Genomic DNA, 20531 nt, shown 5'->3' on the forward strand with positions numbered 1-20531 from the left:
AGTGGTCATGGTCTATATCCTTCATCCTGAGAAATGAGGAAACAGATAAAATTATACAGCCGAATAGGTTGACAACAACTTTATGGGAATCAAACCATGCATGGGACTTAGGCTACCTTTGTGGTTGTTGTCATCATTGCCTTCCCCATCACATCATCATCATCATCATCATTGCTTTCATATGGAACTTTAAAGTTTCTAAAGCACTTCACAAATATTATCTCATTTTATCGTCACAACAACCCTGGATATGGGCGCTATAATTTCTTTTTTTTTTTTTCTTCTTTTTTTTTTTTAGGTTTTTGCAAGGCAAACGGGGTTAAGTGGCTTGCCCAAGGCCACACAGCTAGGTAATTATTAAGTGTCTGAGACCGGATTTGAACCCAGGTGCTCCTGACTCCAGGGCCGGTACTTTATCCCCCTATTATTTCTTAATTAAACAAATTTTATTCAATTCCTTGGGATGAAGAAAACAAGTAAAATAACACAGCTAGGTGGGGCAGTGGATAGAGCACTGGCCCTGGAGTCAGAAATACATGAGTTCAAATCCGGCCTCAGACACTTAGTAATTACCTAGCTGTGTAACAGCCTTGAGAAAGCCCCATTTGCCTTGCAAAAAAAAATAAAATAAAATTGATACCTCAAGTCATTTCAATATTTTGTGAGCAATTTGCTCACAAAGTAACTATTTCAAAAATCCTTATCCAATTCACCTCCATTAATTTGTTGCATTAAACGAAACATAGATAAATGTATAGTCTTTTTGTATGGAATTGTCATTTTATATATTATATGCTTTTAATGAGATCATATCCAATATATACATTTTTCCCCCTCAACTTTATTTTCGTATTATGCTAACGTATTTCATGAAGTGTAATTAAGGCTTAAATAGTCTAGTTTAAATTCTAACTTCTTGGAATCCACCACTTTTCTGACTGCTTTCATGAAATCTTCTGCACTACAAAAGCACAATCAGCATGAAATATACCTGCTCCATTAAAGCTCTCTGAGAAGTCTGCAACAGCTTCAAAATCTATTGCACCATCTTTTATGATGGGACTTTTATGAATCTTTGCTACATCTAATCTTATTTGTCCTTTTGGCAAATCGATATGTGGTTTTTTTTTTTCCTATCTAATCTTCCTGGATGCAACAAAGCAGGATTCAGTGTATCTGGTCTGTTTATAGCCATGAGCGTGAAGAAAAAAAGGAGGAGGAAAAGGTTTAAGAGAGTCACTGAAGCATTTTTTTTAAAAAACACAAAGCAGTGGGAGGGAGCTCAAAAGGAATCACAGCTTTGAAAGTTACATGTTAGATTGATTATATATTTAAAAGAAAATCAAGCCGTATGGAACAGAGATTTTTGCAGTTTTAGATATATACACATATTCTGGTCTATGTTTATTGAAATGCCCATTTTCTTGGATGTTTGTTAAATTCAATGCAAAAAAAAATTTAGAAAGAAAATAAATTGCTTGTTTATATCTTTTGATCATTATATTTTAAGAAAGCTATTCTTATATATTTACATCAATTTCCTCTCCATCTTGGATAGCAGACCTTTATCAGAGAAATTTACTGCCAATATGTTTTCCTCAGTTAACTGTTTTCTCCTAATTGTACCTTCATTTATTTTGTTAATGCAGAAGATTTTCCATCTCATACAATGCAATGTATCCTTGTATCTTTTAGGATTACTTCTATCCCTTGTTTAATTTATACTCATAGCTGAGAAAGACACTTTTTCCTCTTCTCCTCAAATCTGTTTATGAGACTTTCTATATTTAAGTCACATTTCTATTTGGAATTTATTGCATTTTGTGCTTGGGAGATTTTGAGCTACACCTACTTTCTGCTAGAATACTTTCCCGTCTTTCCAGACATTTTTTTCATTGTATAGGAGTTCTTAACCTGATATGTCATGTCCCTTGGCTAACACTATATAACACTAACAGTTGCTTCTCAATCTTCTTTCCCTCATCTGCTTCCCTGTTAAATTTTTCTATTTTGTAATTAGGACCAAATAAGTTGGAAGATTACTCCTTTATAAAATATTTTGAGAATTGGTACCACTAGGTTCCCTTCATTACTAATCCTTTTTCATTATTTCCTTTAGGATACTTGACCTTTGTTATAAATGACTTGAGAATACTTAGTCCAGAGTGATTAATACATCTTTGGGAAGAAGGACCACCTCTCTCTTAAGGGGGAGAGGGGCACTGAAAACCACAAACACTAGGTCTTATATGCACTTTGAAAGTCCTCCCCAAGGGGCAGCTAGGTGGCGCAGTGGATAAAGTACCAGCCTTGGAGTCAGGAGTAGCTGGGTTCAAATCTGGTCTCAGACACTTAATAATGACCTAGCTGTGTGGCCTTGGGCAAGCCACTTAACCCCATTTGCCTTGCAAAAACCTAAAAACAAAAAAAGTCCTCCCCCTTCTTACCAATCATGGGCAGGAGTCACAATCTAATTGATACATTTGGCCCCACCCTGTTCATTATGCTAATGAGTAAAAACAACTACCTTCTTGACCAGGTGCATAGGACAGTAGCACAGACTTGCATTCAGCCTGCAAAGTTATTGCACCTTTTCCCTTTCTCCAACTCTCTCCTCCCTGTAAACAGGTTGGCATCTCTTGGGTTTCCACAAAGACCAGGTATCCTGGCTTTTGTAATGTATCAACCTCACAGACATCTGTGAGACTCTGGCAATACCCTTTCTCACCCTTTTGAAGGCAAAATACTTGATTCTTTCCCAGAAACTTCTATAGAATAAAGATCTGGATGAACTTTGATATTATTTTAACTAGTTTTTGAAAGTAGGCCCTGGGTAACTGGATTAGTATCACATTAATTCTATGGAGTAGTGTCATCTTTATAGATTTTCTAGACTCAGTTATTATCACTACTAGGTCTATATTCCAAAGCGATCATGAAAAAAAAAAGAAGTGAAGGGGAAACATAGCAAGTGCTTCTTCACTCAGAAAAAGGAAATTACTTTGTGTTCATATACCATGGAAACAGTGTAAAGACTAACAGACTGCCTTCTGTGGGGCACAGGGGCAAGGAAGCAAGAATAGGAGGAAAATTGTAAAACTCAAAATAAATAAAATCTTTCCTTAAAAAAAATTACTTTATGTTCAGTGACACAAAACCATATTCAAACTCAGTCCTTCTGATTCCAAATGCATTACTACAGTATCCCATAAAATACAAGAAAGCCCTCTGCCCAAAGCACCTTACCTGGCAGCCCTCTCTGGCTAGATTCTAAGCTTTACTTAACTCCTCTATTACTGGACTCCCAAGCTTCTTCACTTCCCATTCCTGCTTCTCCCTCATCTCTTCCTTCATAACTAGTCATGCACTTTCTCCTTTCCTGTCTCCTTCATCTCTTTTACCCATCCTTTCTTCTTTCTCTCTTATATCTTCCTTGTTTTCTACTTTCATTGTCTCTTTTCTGCTTCTCCCTGCCTTGACTGTCCCTGGAAACCACTGGACCCACTTAGAAAAAGAGTGCCAGAACATGGGCAACTCAGGAAATGTCTGGATTGTGGAGGTCAGCAAACAGGACAGACCTCCCAGGGCAAGGGACTGAGGTAGAGAAATCTGGTAGAAGGGATGTTCTTCATCAGATAGAGAAGTGGATCTTTCTTCTTGTTTCAGATCCTGGCTAGAAAGATAGATAATTGTTCATTGTGTTAATATTGCCTGGAAGAAAGATTTACTACCTCTGTGGTGAGCCAACCCAAAGGAGATTATTTCCCTTTCCCTCTGCTGAAAACAGCTAAGCAAGTCCATTAGAGCACTAGCCCCATTTCTGCCCCTTAATCCATATCAATACTAGTGACACTTCTGTGAGGCAAAGGACTCTACATAAGGCTGCTCATTTGGACTTCTCTATCTGGTTTGAGCCCTGAAGTAGAGGAAATATTGAACAGAAAAATATATTTTATAATTAAACTGTTCCCTTTGCATTTATGTATCTTTCATTGAACATTGCTGAAGGCAATATATGCTCCTACCCCCATCCCATTGTTCAAGTTATTGAGATGAGGTCTATAATAATTTTTGGCTTTTTGATAAAGTGCTTTGCCTCTCCCTAGCAAGGACAAGTCCCTGTCAACAAAACAATGGATCCCTGGCTTAGCCTGAAAGGTTTAAGTCTTTGAGCTTCTACCCTTCATCAACAAATCCCTGAATACCTCATCTCTTGCTTTCTGAGCTATCCATCCTGTCACCTAGCTGTATGTTTCCCTAAAAACCATTTTAAAAGCTCACCCCTCTATTCAGTTGAGGTATTCATCTTCTCATGAAGTTAGCTTGCTTTTCTGGAGTGTGATCCCTCAGGTAATCTCTGATACTCTTATACCTTTCCTTCATGTTTATTCTGTCATGGAAGCTTTATGTTCCTGATGTTGGTGCTGCAACTGCTGCTGCTGCTGCTGCTGCTGCTATTACTAATGGACTAGCTCTTGCTGCTGATCCCCTTAGAGAATCAATGGCTTCTAACTGGCTTTATTCTTTCTTTCCCTTAGTTTCTGTTATCCACAGCAATAATTAAATAAACCTTTTTGTCTCTAAATATATATGAGTCAGAACTGGTACTTTCATGAATTCTTCACATTTGAATTCAAAATCAGACTACCTTAAAATATTTTCCAAAACATTTTAAAAGATTTTATTTATTTTGAGTTTTACAATTTTTCCCTTAATCTTACTTCCCTCCCCCAGAGAAGACAATTTGCCAGTCTTTACATTGTTTCCATGGTATACATTGATTCAAATTGAATATGATGAGAGAGAAATCATATCCTTAAAGAAGAAACATAAAGTATAAGAAATAGCAAGATCAGACAATAAGGTATCAGGTTTTTTTTTCCTAAATTAAAGGTAATAGTCCTTGGTCTTTGTTCAAACTCCACAGTTCTTTCTCTGGATGCAGATGGTATTCTCCATCGCAGACAGTCCCAAATTGTCCCTAGTTGTTGCACAAATGGAATGAGCAAGTCCATCAAGGTTGATCATCACACCCATGTTGCTGTTAGGATGTACAGTGTTTTTCTGGTTCTGCTCATCTCACTCACCATTAGTTATGCAAATCCCTCCAGGCTTCCCTGAATTCCCATCTCTCCTGGTTTCTAATAGAACAATAGTGTTCCATGACATACATAGACCACAGTTTGCTAAGCCATTCTCCAATTGAAGGACGTTCACTTAATTTCTAATTTTTGACACCACAAACAGGGCTGCTATGAATATTTTTGTACAAGTCATTTTTTTTACCTTTTTTCATCATCTCTTCAGGGTATAGACCCAGTAGTGGTATTCCTAGATCAAAGGGTATGCACATTTTTGTTGCCCTTTGGGCATAGTTCCAAACTGCTCTCCAAAGAGGCTGGATTGAGTTCACAACTCCATCAACAATGTATTAGTGTCCTAGATTTCCCACATTCCTTCCAACAATGATCATTGTCCTTTCTGGTCATATTGGCTAGTCTGAGAGGTGTGAGGTGTGGTACCTCAGAGATGCTTTAATTTGCATTTCTCTAATAAGTAATGATTTAGAGAAAATTTTTATATGACTAGATCACTTTGATCTCCTCATCTGTAAATTGTCTTTGTATATCCTTCTACCATTTGTCAATTGGGAATGGCTTTTTTTTTAAAAGTTTGACTCAGTTCTCTGTATATTTTAGAAATGAGTCCTTTGTCAGAAATACTAGTTATAAAAATTGTTTCCCAATTTACTACATTTCTTTTGATCTTGGTTACAATGGTTTTGTCTGTGCAAAATCTTTTTAATTTAATGTAATCAAAATCATCTAGTTTGTTTTTAGTAATGTTCTCCATCTCTTCCTTAGTCATAAACTGTATCCCTTTCCATAGATCTGACAGGTAAACTAGTGTTTGATCTTCTAGTTTGCTTATAATATTGTTTTTTATGTCTAAATCCTGTATCCATTTGGATCTTATCTTGGTATAGGGTGTGAGGTGTTGGTCTAATCTAAGTTTCTTCCATACTAACTTCCAATTTTCCCCACAGTTTTTATCAAAGAGAGTTTTTATCCCAATAGCTAGACTCTTTGGGTTTATCAAACAGCAGATTACTATAATTGTTTCTTGCTATTGCACCTAGTCTATTTGACTGGTCCACCACTCTATTTCTTAGCCAATATCAGACAGTTTTGATGACTGATGCTTTATAATAGAATTTTAGATCAGGTAGGGCTAAGCCACCTTCTTTTGTACTTTTTTTCATTAAATCCCTGGAAATTCTTGACTTTTTATTTCTCCATATGAATTTACTTACAACTTTTTCTAACTCACTAAAGTAATTCTTTGGAATTTTGATTGGTAGGGCACTAAACAGGTAGTTTAGTTTTGGTAGAATTGTCGTTTTTATTATATTAGCTCTACCTATCCATGAGCAGTTGATATTTGCCCAGTTATTTAAATCTGATTTAATTTGTGTGAGAAGTGTTTTATAATTGTTTTCAAAAAGTTTCTGAATCTGCCTTGGCAAATAGATTCCCAGGTATTTTATATTGTCTGAGGTTACTTTGAATGGGATTTCTCTTTCTAGCTTGAACTTCCTAGTCATATATAGGAAAGTTGAGAATTTATGAGGGTTTATTTTATATCCTGCAACTCTAATAAAGATGCTAATTGTTTCCAGTAGGTTTTTTTTTGGATGATTTCTTGGAATTCTCGAGGTATACCATCAGGTCATCTGTGAAGAGTGAGAGTTTTGTGTCTTCCTTCCCAATTCTAATTCCTTCAATTTCTTTTTCTTCTCTAATTGCTGAAGCTAACATTTCTAATTCAACCTTGAATAGTAGTGGTGTAATGAGCACCCTTAGTTCACCCCTGATCTTATTGGGAATGCCTCTAGCCTATCCCTGTTGAATATAATGCTTGTTGATGGTTTCAGATAGGTACTGCTTATTATTCTAAGAAATAGTCCATTTATTCCTACACTCTAGTGTTTTTAGTAGGAATTGGTGCTGTATTTTGTCAAAAGCTTTTGCAGCATCTATTGATATGATCATATAATTTTTAATTTTTTTAGATCATATAATTTCTGATAGGTTTGATGTTGATATAATTGATTATAATAACAGTTTTCCTAATATTGAACCAGCCCTGCATTCCTGGAATGAATCCTACTTGATTGAAATGTATTATCCTAGTGATAACTTGTTATAATCATTTTGCTAAGATTTTATTTAAGATTTTTGCATCTATATTCATCACGGAGATAGGTCTATAATTTTCTTTCTCTGTTTTAACTCTTCCTGGTTTAGGTATCAGCACCATATTGGTGTCATAGAAAGAGTTAGGCAGAGTTCCATCTTCCCCTATTTTTCCAAAGAGTTTATGTAGAATTGGAACCAATCGTTCCTTAAATGTTTGGTAGAATTCACTTGTGAATCCATCAGGCCCTAGAGATGTTTTTCTTAGAGAGTTCAATGATGGTTTGTTGAATTTGTTTTTCTGAGATAGGGTGGTTTAGCTATTTAATCTCCTCTTCATTTAACCTGGGAAACTTAAATTTTTGTAAATATTCATCCATTTCACTTAGATTGCCAAATTTATTTGGCATGAAGTTGGGCAATGAATTATTACTTTAATTTCTTCCTCATTGGTGGTGAGTTCACCTTTCTCATTTATGAGACTAGCAATTTGGTTTTCTTCTTTCTTTTTTTAATCAAATTGACCAGAGGTTTATCAATTTTTTTTTAGTTTTTTCATAAACCAACTTTTAGTTTTATTTATTAATTCAATAGGAATTTTTGCTTTCAATTTTATTAATTTCTCATTTAATTTTTAGAATTTCTAATTTGGTATTTAATTGAGGATTTTTAATTTGTTTTTTCTCTAATTTTTTTAGTTGCATATTTAGTTCATTGATTTCCTCTTTCTCTAATTTATTCATATAAGCTTTTAAAGATATAATATATCCCCTGACAGCCACTTTGATTGAATCCCATAGGTTTTGGTATGTTGTTTCATTATGACTCTCTCTAAATTTTAAACTGGGGGAGCTGGGAGTTGGGCTGAGGAGTTTTGGGATGTGGGAGGAGTGTCCCCCTCTGCAGTGTCCCCTTCATGGAGATCAGCCCCTCCCTCACTGAGCCATGGTAGTTCTGCTGGTATGTGGAGTTAGAGGGGGACCACTCTTAAAGAGAAAAAGCTGTGGATCTAGGAGAGTTTAGGAGAGAATGAACTTTTAAGGGAAAGATCAAGATTGAGAAATTATAGGAGGGAAAATTTCTTATTCTTATGACTGTCTATGAAAGGCCCCATGTTTTCTCCCTGGGTTGGGGGAAGGGGGTGGTGGGTTGGATATGTGGTGGTCTTGATCCCATCTGCCAACTCTAAAATGAGTTCACCTGAGGAGTGCCCCACCCATGGAGGGGGCTAGGGACAGGAGACTTAAAGTGCTTAAACCTTGAAGGGAAATACCCAGTCACAGGTGAAATTAAAGGAAGAAGACACGTTTATTGAAAGGAAATAATGTTTAATGAATGGCTCTGCTCTGGCCACATGACCTAAAAAGTGATGACCCCTATCTGAACTAGAGTTTGGGAAGCACTCTGAGGATTTTAAAAGAGGGGTATTAGTGTTGCTATATTCTAGCAAAATTTGTACAATTAAATAACCTAGATTATTAGAGTGGTTTGGGATTTTTAACTTTATTCTAACATCTTTGAATTAAAGGAGAGTAGTATTGTGTTACTAAGAAGAAAAACACATAATTGTTATCAGGGATATTTACTGATTTCTTTTGTGAAAAAGCTCTAATTCATTTTAATGTTAAGCCTAATGATAACAATTGCATTTTTATTTTGGATGGAGATTTTTGGAATGTGAGTCCTGGATTCTCTGTACAAAGTACTCTAAAGATTTTATCAAACTAAACTGTTGGGAAGTGAAAATTGTATCTTGATAGTAAACTAGATGAAGTGAGGTTTCATCTAATGGTTTAGTCTTTTGCTATCAGATTAACAATGGCACAAATAAGAATTGCATTGAGGTTTTAAATGTATTATACAGATATATATGTGAGATTGGATTCTTGGAGGATCTGGATACAGCTGATGTGAGGGGCTCTGATTGATGACTGAACAAATAGGAATTGTGTGAACCCACTGTAAGGTAACTTCTTGGTGTGTAAGATATATTTATTTATCAGTTATGTGATATTCTTTTGTAACTGCAGAGAGATTATATTGTCTCTTGTGAACATATAAGCTATTTAAATACTGTAATGTAAAAGCTTGAATTAGCATGTGACTGCTCTGAAGGGGAAATACCAAAAATTATGACCTCTTCTGTGGTAGATCTGTGGGTTCACATATAATATAATGCAAAGACTGTTTTGTACAATCTAGAAATTCATGTAATATTCTTACTGTTGATTTGTTATATTGGAACTAATAACACATGTTCACAAATTTAAAGTCATCTTGTTCTAATGGTTTGAAAGAACTCTGAAAGTAATGATTTGAAAGTTAAGGATGACCAATATTTAAAGAAGTTTATAGAAAATTTTCAGTTATGTATGTAAACTGGGACTATTTTTGATATATATATGTATGTATGTGTGTGTGTGTGTGTGTGTGTGGTGTGTATGTGTGTATGTATTTGTTTGATTTGAAGTAAAAGCATCTACGTAATATGAGAAAGATAAACACAAGAAAGATAATTTGAGATTTTACTGTGACAATATTTAACTTAATTGCTATATGAGAATTTGGGAAATGATAGGCAGTCTCCTGGTCAAAGGAAGTGTTTATTTGTTGTAAAATACAACAGAGTGGATGGAGGGTTCTCTAGCCAAAGGGAGTCTGATACATCAACTTTATATAGAGACGGAGTAGATATGATTTCAGACAAAGGGAGGTGGGTCTGGAGATCAGAGGCCTCTAGTAAGAGGTAAGAGATGAGACCTGTAAGGCCAGTAATAATTAGAATTCCTGGTTTTAGCAAGGACCCAGGAAGGATACTCAGAGCTTTAGATAGGAGATTCATTAATTGGGACCCCATTAAGACTATAATTGGAATTTAGTGAATTAGACTCACTTGAAATTCTATTAGGTAAAATTACTATGTTAGATGATCGAACTTTTAATCAATTTTCTTTTTTTATGTCAGATATCAGGATGATCAGCAAAAAGGATGTATTATTGGGTTATTGTGGTGATCTTGGAACCAAGGAAGCCAATGAGCTGAATATTAAGGTGACAGGGATATACAGTCAAAAGGTGTTTTTTCAGGGCGGCCTAAGGTTGGACCCTTTTGACTTGTTTTCCACCCCAAATGACATTTGGATAATGTCTCACCTGGTAGAAGAAATCTGGCCTAAGACATTTGAGTAACCATATGACCTCTGCCTGAACACTGACATTCAAAATTTGTATCTATAAAGGAATTTTCCTTTGATGTCTTGGATCTTTATAGTAAAAAGTTTTAGATCAATTTGATTTAATAGTCAGATAGGTTAAGGTATGTGGCTCTGACCCCTGCAATCAGTTGCGAGTTTAGATAGGAATTAAGATTCATTAATTTTTATTTTAGAGGGAATATTTAGGTAAGAAGAATGGGAGATTTTTAGGATAATTACAGTTTCAAGGACTAGTTTAAGGAAAGGAATGTGAGTCAGATAAGTACATCCAGAAAAAGGAAAATCTATGGCATATTTGGGAATATTTTGGAAAAATATTTCATTTTGAATTAAGGATATTTAAGTCATTATTATAATGAGAGCAAAAATTTAAGAAATGTATATGCTACAAACTTAAGTTAATATAATTCTCAGTGGAGATTACTCATGTAGTGAAACACTTATGGAAGTTTATTATGTTGAAGTATGTATGTCCATAATGACAGTGAGTAAGGCAAAATGTAAATTGTAATAAGTTCCAGAATCTCATTGTCTTATGATGAAAACATGTATTTTATTCTGAGTAAAATATTAAGCAGTTTCTTTACCAGAAGACAAAGTCTCAACAAGTCACCTGAACTGGAGAGGACTTTTTGGAACTGATTCAGATGTCTTCAAGGGAGAAGAGAAGAGAGAAGGAGGGACAATGGACCAATTCATCTCCACTGTTCCTCACCTATGTGTACATTGTTTAGTCAGGGAATCTGTCCCTTTTGATACTTATATCTTCCCCTTGATTCTGTAAGTGATATCCCTACTTATGCCCCTCTTCTTATGGAAAAGGGGGAGGAGAGGCAGGGTGAAGATGTTTTCCATTGAGAGAAATGAAGGTCAAAATTATTGGGTGGTGTGATTATATCCTATATGAGTCTGCATATCCTATCCAGGGAGAGTCCTTCTCTGATTTAGAGAAAGGGGTATTAGTAATGGTGAGAGGAGAATCTAGCTGACAGAAGTCATTGCCCAGTCTTTTGGTGTGGCTAACTGTTGGACTTGTGGTGGTACACAGCAATTTGAGAATTGGCCTTGCCTGCCATGGGTCTGGCCTAAGGTGCACTGTGGCACAGGATTCTGTCCAGCGGAGAGAAACACTACTGGCACATGACTGAGTCAGTTCAGGGTGAATATTGCATATACCAGTGTGGACAGAATATTTCCTGGGGAGTAGCAAATATCTGTGGATTTATGTCCAGAAGCAGGAACACATATTCTGAACTGTACAACTTAAAGAGACAAATGGACTGAGGCTTATGTGATATGTAATGATGGTAGCTGGACCCCTTGTCAGGATTCATTACAGTAAAGAAAATTATGATTATTATTGCATATACCATCTGCCAAGTATTGGTCAGGAGTTATTATCCAGACATAAGGGCCTGCTACCTGGGCACAGGATGGGAGTTGGAGCTATGGAGCCCCAATTTATATCCTGATTAGATTCTAAACTGTAGTGGAAACAATTACCAATTAGACAGCTAGGACCCTGGACTTGCTGGCTGGCTAAGGCCATGCAAACAAGAGAGTTATTCAACAAAGAGCTGTATTAGACAATCTGTTGATTGGAGAAGGAGGAGTCTGTGGTAAACTGAGTCTATCAAGTTGCTGCCAAAAGACAGATATCAATAGGCAAAAGACCTCAGAAAGGTGGCATGAGCTCCTTGCATAAACCTGGAAAATAGGATGGGTCCATGTCTCTGCCAAGGAGGAACTAAAAATATTGATCGAAGAAAAAGTCAGTAGTTATTTCAATAACTAGGATTGTGATCTAAGAAAGAAATCATTAATAAGATGTGGAACCCGAATTCTTATTAAGTAAAAAAAAAGGGAGAAATGTGAGAAATATGAGGGTGTTTAGGTTCCACAAGACTGTGAAGGGAGAATTGTTCATTTACATTAAAGACTGGGGTCTGCCTGTGTCATTACCTATGAGCAAGTGTGTGAGTTAAGACAAAAGACTTAGACTCACCTGTTAACAAAAAGCTAGGTCTGTCCCACCTAGTTCTAAGTTAACCTAGGGTCTGCATCCTTATTCTTTGCACATGCTCAAGGAGGTAGCTGTTCTTGCTCATTAGTATAATGAGCAGGGTGGGGAAAACATATGGGGACCAATGACTCAATTGATTTGTGACCCCAGTCAATGATTGGTATGAAGGGGCAGGAACAAAGCCTTTCAAAGTGCATGAAAGCTAACATTTCCTGGATTCCTCGCCCCTCTCCCACCTTGAGAGAGGTGTGCCATTAAGTTGTCTTAATAAAAATAAAAAACATTTTGATCAACCTGGAATAAGTATTTACAAATCATTCAAAATAATTATGCTGGGCAACATCCATAAGAGGTGGCCATGGATTTCCAGGGTATCCTTACCCTGAATTTGGAAGATGAGGAACAAAACAATCCCTTGGAAAGCTAATGCCAGGGCAATGTGCTCCAGCTTCATCTGCTGCCTGGTCAGCTAACCCCAACTCACTATGTCCACCAGTGAGAAAAAAAAAAACTATTCATAGTCACATGTTGCCAGGAGTTTCCATAACAGCCCTCAGGGTCTTTCCATTCCATAATGGCAATCCTGTTTTACCCTAATTGGTAGAAGAAGATACCCCTAGGGAGCTAGGAATAAAGCCAACAACCTTCAGCAAATCTTCAGTGGGGAGCTGCTGTAGCCAACCCTGTGGTCTCTTCTCTTGGAGTGGAAGTAGTAGAATCAGGAGGTGCTGCCCCCTCAGAAGGGTCAACCATACCAACCAGCATAATAGAGTCCAAAGAAAATGAAAATTGACCCAGGAAGCAGGTGGTCCATGATGGTAGCTTCTTCTTAGCCTAGTGGTTTTGAGAACTGCAGTCTCAGCTGTCAGCTGCTTCAGTCCCTGTTTGATTTTCAAGGTCAGGTCACTTGTGGGCTTTACAATCCAAGTGGACCATATGGCCACTTTAAGCTGTCAAGTGGATTCAGGTCTCTACGGCCTAGAGCTTGGTAGCAATGAAAGCGGTAAGCAGAATTTCAAAAGGACCTTTCTATTGTGGATCCAAGGAATGTTTTAGGAGATGCCTTTTCCAGTAGACTCACCCTGTGTTGGATCAGGGGGCTGAGTCTCAGTTGGGCTTGCTAAAGAATGGACCTGAGACCAGTTGGGAAGTCTCTAACATTTTCTGTGCCAACCCAATACAGTACTGCAGGAGGGAGCCTTAGCAATTATGCTCACTACCTACAAGTACAGGGATGTTGGGCATCCTGTTACTATCTCATAGGGACTGAGCTTATGAGAACCAAATGCTCTAGATCTAAGGCTCACAAAGCTAAAGAAAGAGCTTTGGGCCAGGGATATCTAGTTTGGAGAATTTAGCAAGGGAGTCTTAAATATTACATTAACTCTTTCAGCTATTCCTGAGGATTGGGTTAATAGGCCAGAATGAAAGCAACTTAGTTAATAAAGCTCCTGTGAAATGGGTATTGGGGCAGATAGGTGGTGCAGTGAGTGGATCGAGCACTAGTCTTGGCTTCAAGGCTAGGTGAATATGGCCATACTTCTGGGAACTTTTACCTCAGGGACAACTTCCTCAGGAATTTGAGGGGCTAATACTATGATTCTAGCTACTTGGTCAGCCAAGTCATTTCCACGGACATTATTACTATTTTCTGGACTGTGCCCTGCAATTTTATTTACTGATTTAGCCTGAAGAAATTGTGCACAGTTTAAGAGATGGGAAATCTTTTTCTGATTTTTTTAATGGTCTATCCTGAGTAGGTAAGGAAGTCCCAATATTTCCATAACATTCTAAAATCATGAGCCACTCTGAATGTAAAAAATGTCTGCTATCTACATCAGGTAAAGATGAAGCTTCAACCACTTCTGTGGAGGTGCTGATGTCATAACCTAAAATCAAGTCTCCTCTCTCATTTCTGAGGCAGCCCATCAGTATAACAATCAAAGTCCCTCCTTCTAAAGGAATTTTCTTTTTTTTTTTTTAGGAATTTTCTTTAAGTCCTCTGGGGGAGGGAGGGGGAGGTAAAGCATCCAGATCTATTACACAGTCATGATCTAAGGTCTCATTTTCATTTCCATCTCAGGTACATAGGTGGCAGAATTGACAATTGTTCATTGTGTTAATGTTGCCTGGAAGAAAGATTCCCTACCTCCCTGGTAATCTAACTTGTAGGGGAATGGATTTCAATTTCTACTGTGGAAAGAGTTAAGCAGGAGCCCCAGAGCATTAGACCTCACTTCTACCCATCAATCCATATGGATGATAGTGATATTTCGATGTGGCAAAAAACTGTACATGAGGCTGTTCTTTGGGCCACTCAACCATCCTGAGCAGTAGGTGCTATGAAGGTTAGCTCCATTTTCAAGATGAAGAAACTGGGTCTTAGAGAAGCTAAGGGACTTACCCAAGGATATACAGGCAGTAAAGTGTGAGAAATGGGATTTGGAGTCTGTTCTCCTCTACCTTAGGGGAGGGCATCCCTGCCATCTTCTCTACCATATTGTGACTTCTGGCTAAATAACTCAAGCTGTCAGAGGACAGCTCTGACCCTTCTTCTTGGTCACCATGTTTTCAAAAATTCACATGAGAGCCAAGAAACTACACCCACATGAAGACGGGGGGAAAAAAACGTTTTGGTCAGGGCTGTCCTTTTTATTAAAGAAAAACCATCCTTCCTAACTGGAGAAAGGTTCTCTGCTAGGCTCTGCACCCAATGTTCTTGAAATTCTCAGTCCAAGATAGAGTAAAGGCACAACACATAACTGTCTCAAACCCTAGATCCTCCCATTCTCCTCATTCACTCCTCAGTGGTGGAATTTGTAGGACACAGCTGGTACCCAGTACTCATAGCCTTCTGCTGTTCTGAGTACCGATGATGCCAGAGACTACAGAGCCCATAGACACCAACCATCAGCAGAGCAGTCAGGATGAGGTGCCAGCAGAAGAAGGTGGTGAGGAACATGATATCTCCAGGTTTATCTGCCTGTGGTCCCTTATCACAGGAAGGAAGTGGTGAAATCAGGAACTGCTGCTTCCTCAGGAGTGCCAATGATATCAGTGCAGAATAATAGAGTCCAAAGAAAAAGATCTATCCAGGGATTAAATGGCCCATGAAGGTAGCCATCAAAGCTCCAAAGTCAAGGACAAAGCTGAGGAGCACAAATTCTGAGCCACTGCTCCCAAGGAGAAACTGGCTGTCAGAGAGAGAAATACACCACCCATCCTGCCCATTCCATGATAAGGATCTCTAAATTGATTGCACACTTCTTAATATACCTGCACTTCCTGGATAACTCCCCAGGGTAGCACTGCAAAAGTTCAGGGAAGAACTCCATAATCTATAATCTGGGTTATCCTCCCTCACCAAGGCATTGACGTGGGCCCTCCTCTTAATTGTACCAGTAACCCTGGCTCTTCTCCATGTTCCCAGATCCTGCCAGTTAAGCTACCTGGTCTACCCACTATTTTCCTTCCCCTCTAGCCCCAAAGAGATAGAGCTGAATTGATTGGGAATTTCTAAAAGAATTTTGCACTTCCATAAAACACCAAAAGGAACTGAGACCAGAATATATTTGCAATCATGTTTCATCACCACCAGTTATGGAATTCCTGCCAACCTTCCAGTCAGCACCTATCTGATCATTACTCTGTATTTTTCTGTATTTTCCTTTTGAATCAATCAATATCCCTTCTATCCCTTTTCCAGCTGTCACATGCCTTCTTTTCTCTGATTCCTCACATATTCTCTTTTCCCATCTCTTCCCTTCTTCCTCTTTTGTCCCCCACATATAGCTCCCTCTGCCCGACACTGTGGCACAGGCAGCCCTCTCACCACAAGGGACTGTTGCAAAGTGATGGAGCTGGATTTCAAGATATGGATCAATGATTCAACATCTTGGGAAAACTTGGTGGTCTTCAAAAAGGTCTTAACTTTAAAGATATAGGATCTCTCTAATGTTCTTCTTCATCTTTGAAATGAAGAAGAAAGGCATTAATGCCTTACAGCCTACCTTGCCATTGGAAACCTCAAATGAGAAAATGTTTAGAAAATACTTTGCAAACTTTCAAGCCCACTAAAATACTCAGGTGTTATTACAATTATAATGTTGGCCTTGGAAGAGCTCATATTGATAAGTTGGGTTCCCTGAGAAACATCTCCCTGCCTACATCTCCCTGTTTTTTAGGGGAACACCTGAGGAGTTTGGATACCACTGTTAGATCAACGCCCCTTTTCCAGAGTGTTCCATAATGTCAATCACAAAATCAATCTCTTCTCAATAATATCAATAACATGGATTGGCACTCCCATATTATTTTACATATTAACATCAAATGGGTTTTGCAAAAGGTACATTGACAAGGACTGAAGTAAAAATACCTTTCCCTGAACCAGGGGCAAAGTCTGTAGACCTCCTTGGTCCCTGGAGGGATTGACTCAAATGGAAAGACTCAAACTGCAAAGCATTTGACCTACCAAGTTCTTTTTTAGAGTTAGCAGAACTGATGGATAGTTTCTTACTTGCAGGAACCAGTTGGGTGGTGCTGGGCTGATCACTTGGGAGATCACTTCAGGCCACCCTTCTTATTGGTTCTGGTGATCAACAAACTCTGGTAGTGACTCCAGTTCCCAAACCTCTGATTCTCTCCTGTCCTTTGAAGCTCACATGGTCCCAGCCTCATCCTTTCCATCCCTAACACTTAGAGCAAAAAGATAAGGACAGAAGCAAGAAAGGGACCATGTGCTCAGACTTTCATGTCAACCTGGGGGAAGGAAGGGGAAAGAAGGACACAGGTGAGGCTTACAGCTATTATTACCCTCTTATTTACAGCCAGGGAGTAGAAAGGCAGTGTTGCAACATGGGAGTCTTTTGAGTTCACACTCATTTCTGACTCAACAACCTATCAAAAAGAGAAAAATAAATATACCAGAAACAATTATAGACTATCTGCACATGCTCTGAAATAGAGAGCAAAGTCTTCTGTTGTGTATTCCAATAAACAGACTCACCAGACATACCTATACTCTCCAGATTGGGCTCTTATGGGTCAGAACTCCATTACAAAATCAGACAAAATCTATTGGATAACTGATGATAGTCTAAATAATGTGGTGCCTGTATCTTAGCAAGATTATGATATCTCCTCCTGAAAATGATGGTCCTAGTCTTGTAGCCCTGGTCTCTGAGAGGGGAGCATTTCTCTTTTCTTATTGAGTCTCAAGCTCTCCATACCACTTTTTGGCCATCTCTATGGCATGTTGTCTCCCTCCAACTTCCTCTTCCATCCCAAACTGAAGGTCTCAGTCTATAGCCCGAGTTCTGACCATTCTGTCATCTCAAACCAAGGAGTCTCAAGTCCCTTACACCACTTCTTCGACATCTCCTTGCTCTAAGGAGCAAGGACAATCTGATCTTACTTTATAGCTCTGACTTGAAGAACAGGCCTCAAATCAGCAACACCATTCCTCATTAGGCAAGTCAATCATTTTCTGGCTTAAACACTCCTCCCACATAAAATCTCCTTGAAGGCAAGAACTACCTTTTTCGTTTCTATCAATATCCCCAGCACTTTGGCCCAGTTGCCAGATCATAAAAGGACTTGATAAAGGCCTTTTAATACTTTCATTCTTAAAGCATTTTGACAGAGGGGAAAACTAGGTGCTATGGAGGAAAGTCCAGAGTAGTAGCTGAGACATTGGGGCTCAGGAGTCATCAAGATCAATCCATGCTCCAAAAGAATCCTCACCATAACAGACCCAAACTCTTTTTTCTTTAGAAACAAAGGAACTTTGACTCTTTTTCTTTTTTTGCAAGGCAAATGGGGTTAAGTGGCTTGCCCAAGGCCACACAGCTAGGCAATTATTCAGTGTCTGAGGCCGGATTTGAACCCAGGTACTCCTGACTCCGGGGCCGGTGCTTTATCCACTGCACCACCTAGCTGCCCCAGAACTTTGACTATTACACAGCTAACTACTTCCGGGAGTTGCAGGGGAAAGATCCCCTACTGGATCACTATCTCACTGTGGCAGAGAGGCTTGTATAGCTCAAGATAAGTGGGAACAATGCCCTATAGGTTACCCAAGGCACACAGGTCATAGCGGGGAATTCGGACAAAAGGTGATCCACTAGAAAAGGGAATGGAAACCATTCCAGTATCTTTGCCAAATGGGGTCATGGAGAATTAGACATGACTGAAAAATGCCTAAGCAGATAATTGCAATCACTGTTCACCCTATTGATTCCAAAATAAAAACCAGGAATCAGGAACAAAATTCATTCAACTACAGTTTCAATCTTTCATTGATGCTTCCTGCTCTCTAGATACTGGCAAAAAGATCAAGACTTTTCAAGCTTCCCAACTCAACTCATCTAATGCAAAGTCAGAAACAAGTAACTTGTCTAATTCTTTGGATAAAATGGAAACAAGTATATGTATTTTGTTTGATTCAGGTATGGTTTCTTGAAAACTATAGATTCTTGGAGAAGATGAATCACAGTCAACTGTCTCTTAGAAGACAAGCAAGAAGGGTTGGCTAGACAGCACAGCAGATAGAGTACTGGCCCCGGAGTCAGGAGTACCTGAGTTCAAATCCGGCCTCAGACACTGAATAATTGCCTAGCTGTGTGGCCTTGGGCAAGCCACTTAACCCCATTTGCCTTGCAAAAAAAAACCTAAAGAAAAAAAAGACAAGCAAGGAAAAAGCATGTGAATCCTGCTGATGCTTCCTGAGTGTGGAGAGAGTGAATCCAGAGGGAAGGACATACCCATCTGAGTTTAGAACACTTCAGTTCCTATGCATTCTCCAAGCAGGTAGACTAGCACCCACAAGGGGACTAAAGCATGGGACTTCAGCTTCAATGATTCAGGGTCATATCTAACACCTTTCTATTTTTCCCCAAAGAAATAATTTGCGATCTACATGATTCTAGGTCCAGTTTGATTTATGACAATGGAAAAATGTATATAAAGAATAAAACCTCAAATCCCCTCATTTAAGAGGAGAATAACATTGATTTCTATGGGCAATCCATATGAATTCCACCAAAAAAGAAGCATGAGAAAACTTCATTTTTACACATTTCAAGATTCTGTGATTTCTGACATTGACCAGCTATTTAATTAGAGTACTTGTATAATGATGACTACAGTGGGAAAACAGCTGATCTTATACACAGGCAGAGGCAGTATGATGACTGTTGCTAGTCATTCTCAAGGGTCCTGGAATGAATTGGAGACTTATGGAAGATATGCTTCATGGTTACAGCAGATACCAAGAGAAGGCAACATGATGATCTATAGGAAACAGATGAGTCTTTCAGATTCCAGACATTTTATAGAATTTTTGATGATTTGCAAACTTATCTATTCTTCAGAAAGAACTTTTTCTTCATTATCATGTCTTGAAAACAACCTAAGAAATAGAAAATTTTAACAGCACTTTGACTCACTTAGAATTTGGACCATTGGACAATAATTGGCCTCTCACCTCTGTTCATTAAAATGACATAATTGTGAAATTTCCATCCATAACACAGGAGAAATAACTCCTCATTCTTCAGAATAGAAAAAATCCAATAACTTTAGTCTGATTCATGTCATTATCTAATTAAAGATGAAGATCATGAAATCTGACATCTTTGCATATTCCTGGTTATTGAGACAACAAAAATTTTATTTTTTCCATCTCATTTTTAGTAAAATGTGGCTGTCCATTTATTTTAAAATTCAGTTTAATCTCTATACTTTAATTAATGAAAATTATCCTTTATTAATTTAATTTTTGATAAATGTTCACTTTTTTTAATTAAAAATGAAAAAGCCTGAGATGCAGCTTAGCAAAATGTGTCACATCTCATGTTAATGACTGGACAAAGGCTGAGAAGAGATGAGTCACCGGCCCTCCCTTCCTTTCAGTCAATGAATTGGGGAACAGATGTATTTACTGTCAGACTGGACTAATGATTTGATTAGTTTGGCTGAGCAGTCTTTTTTAATTCTTTCTTATTTCATTGTTGGTCCCAAGGAATGGTTCTCTGTGTGGGGGAAGGAGAAGGAAAGGAAACTGATACAAAAGCAAAAGTTGTCAATAATTGTTTT

Source organism: Macrotis lagotis, chromosome 5 (assembly GCF_037893015.1).
Source record: "Macrotis lagotis isolate mMagLag1 chromosome 5, bilby.v1.9.chrom.fasta, whole genome shotgun sequence".
NCBI classification, from domain to species: Eukaryota; Metazoa; Chordata; class Mammalia; order Peramelemorphia; family Peramelidae; genus Macrotis; species Macrotis lagotis.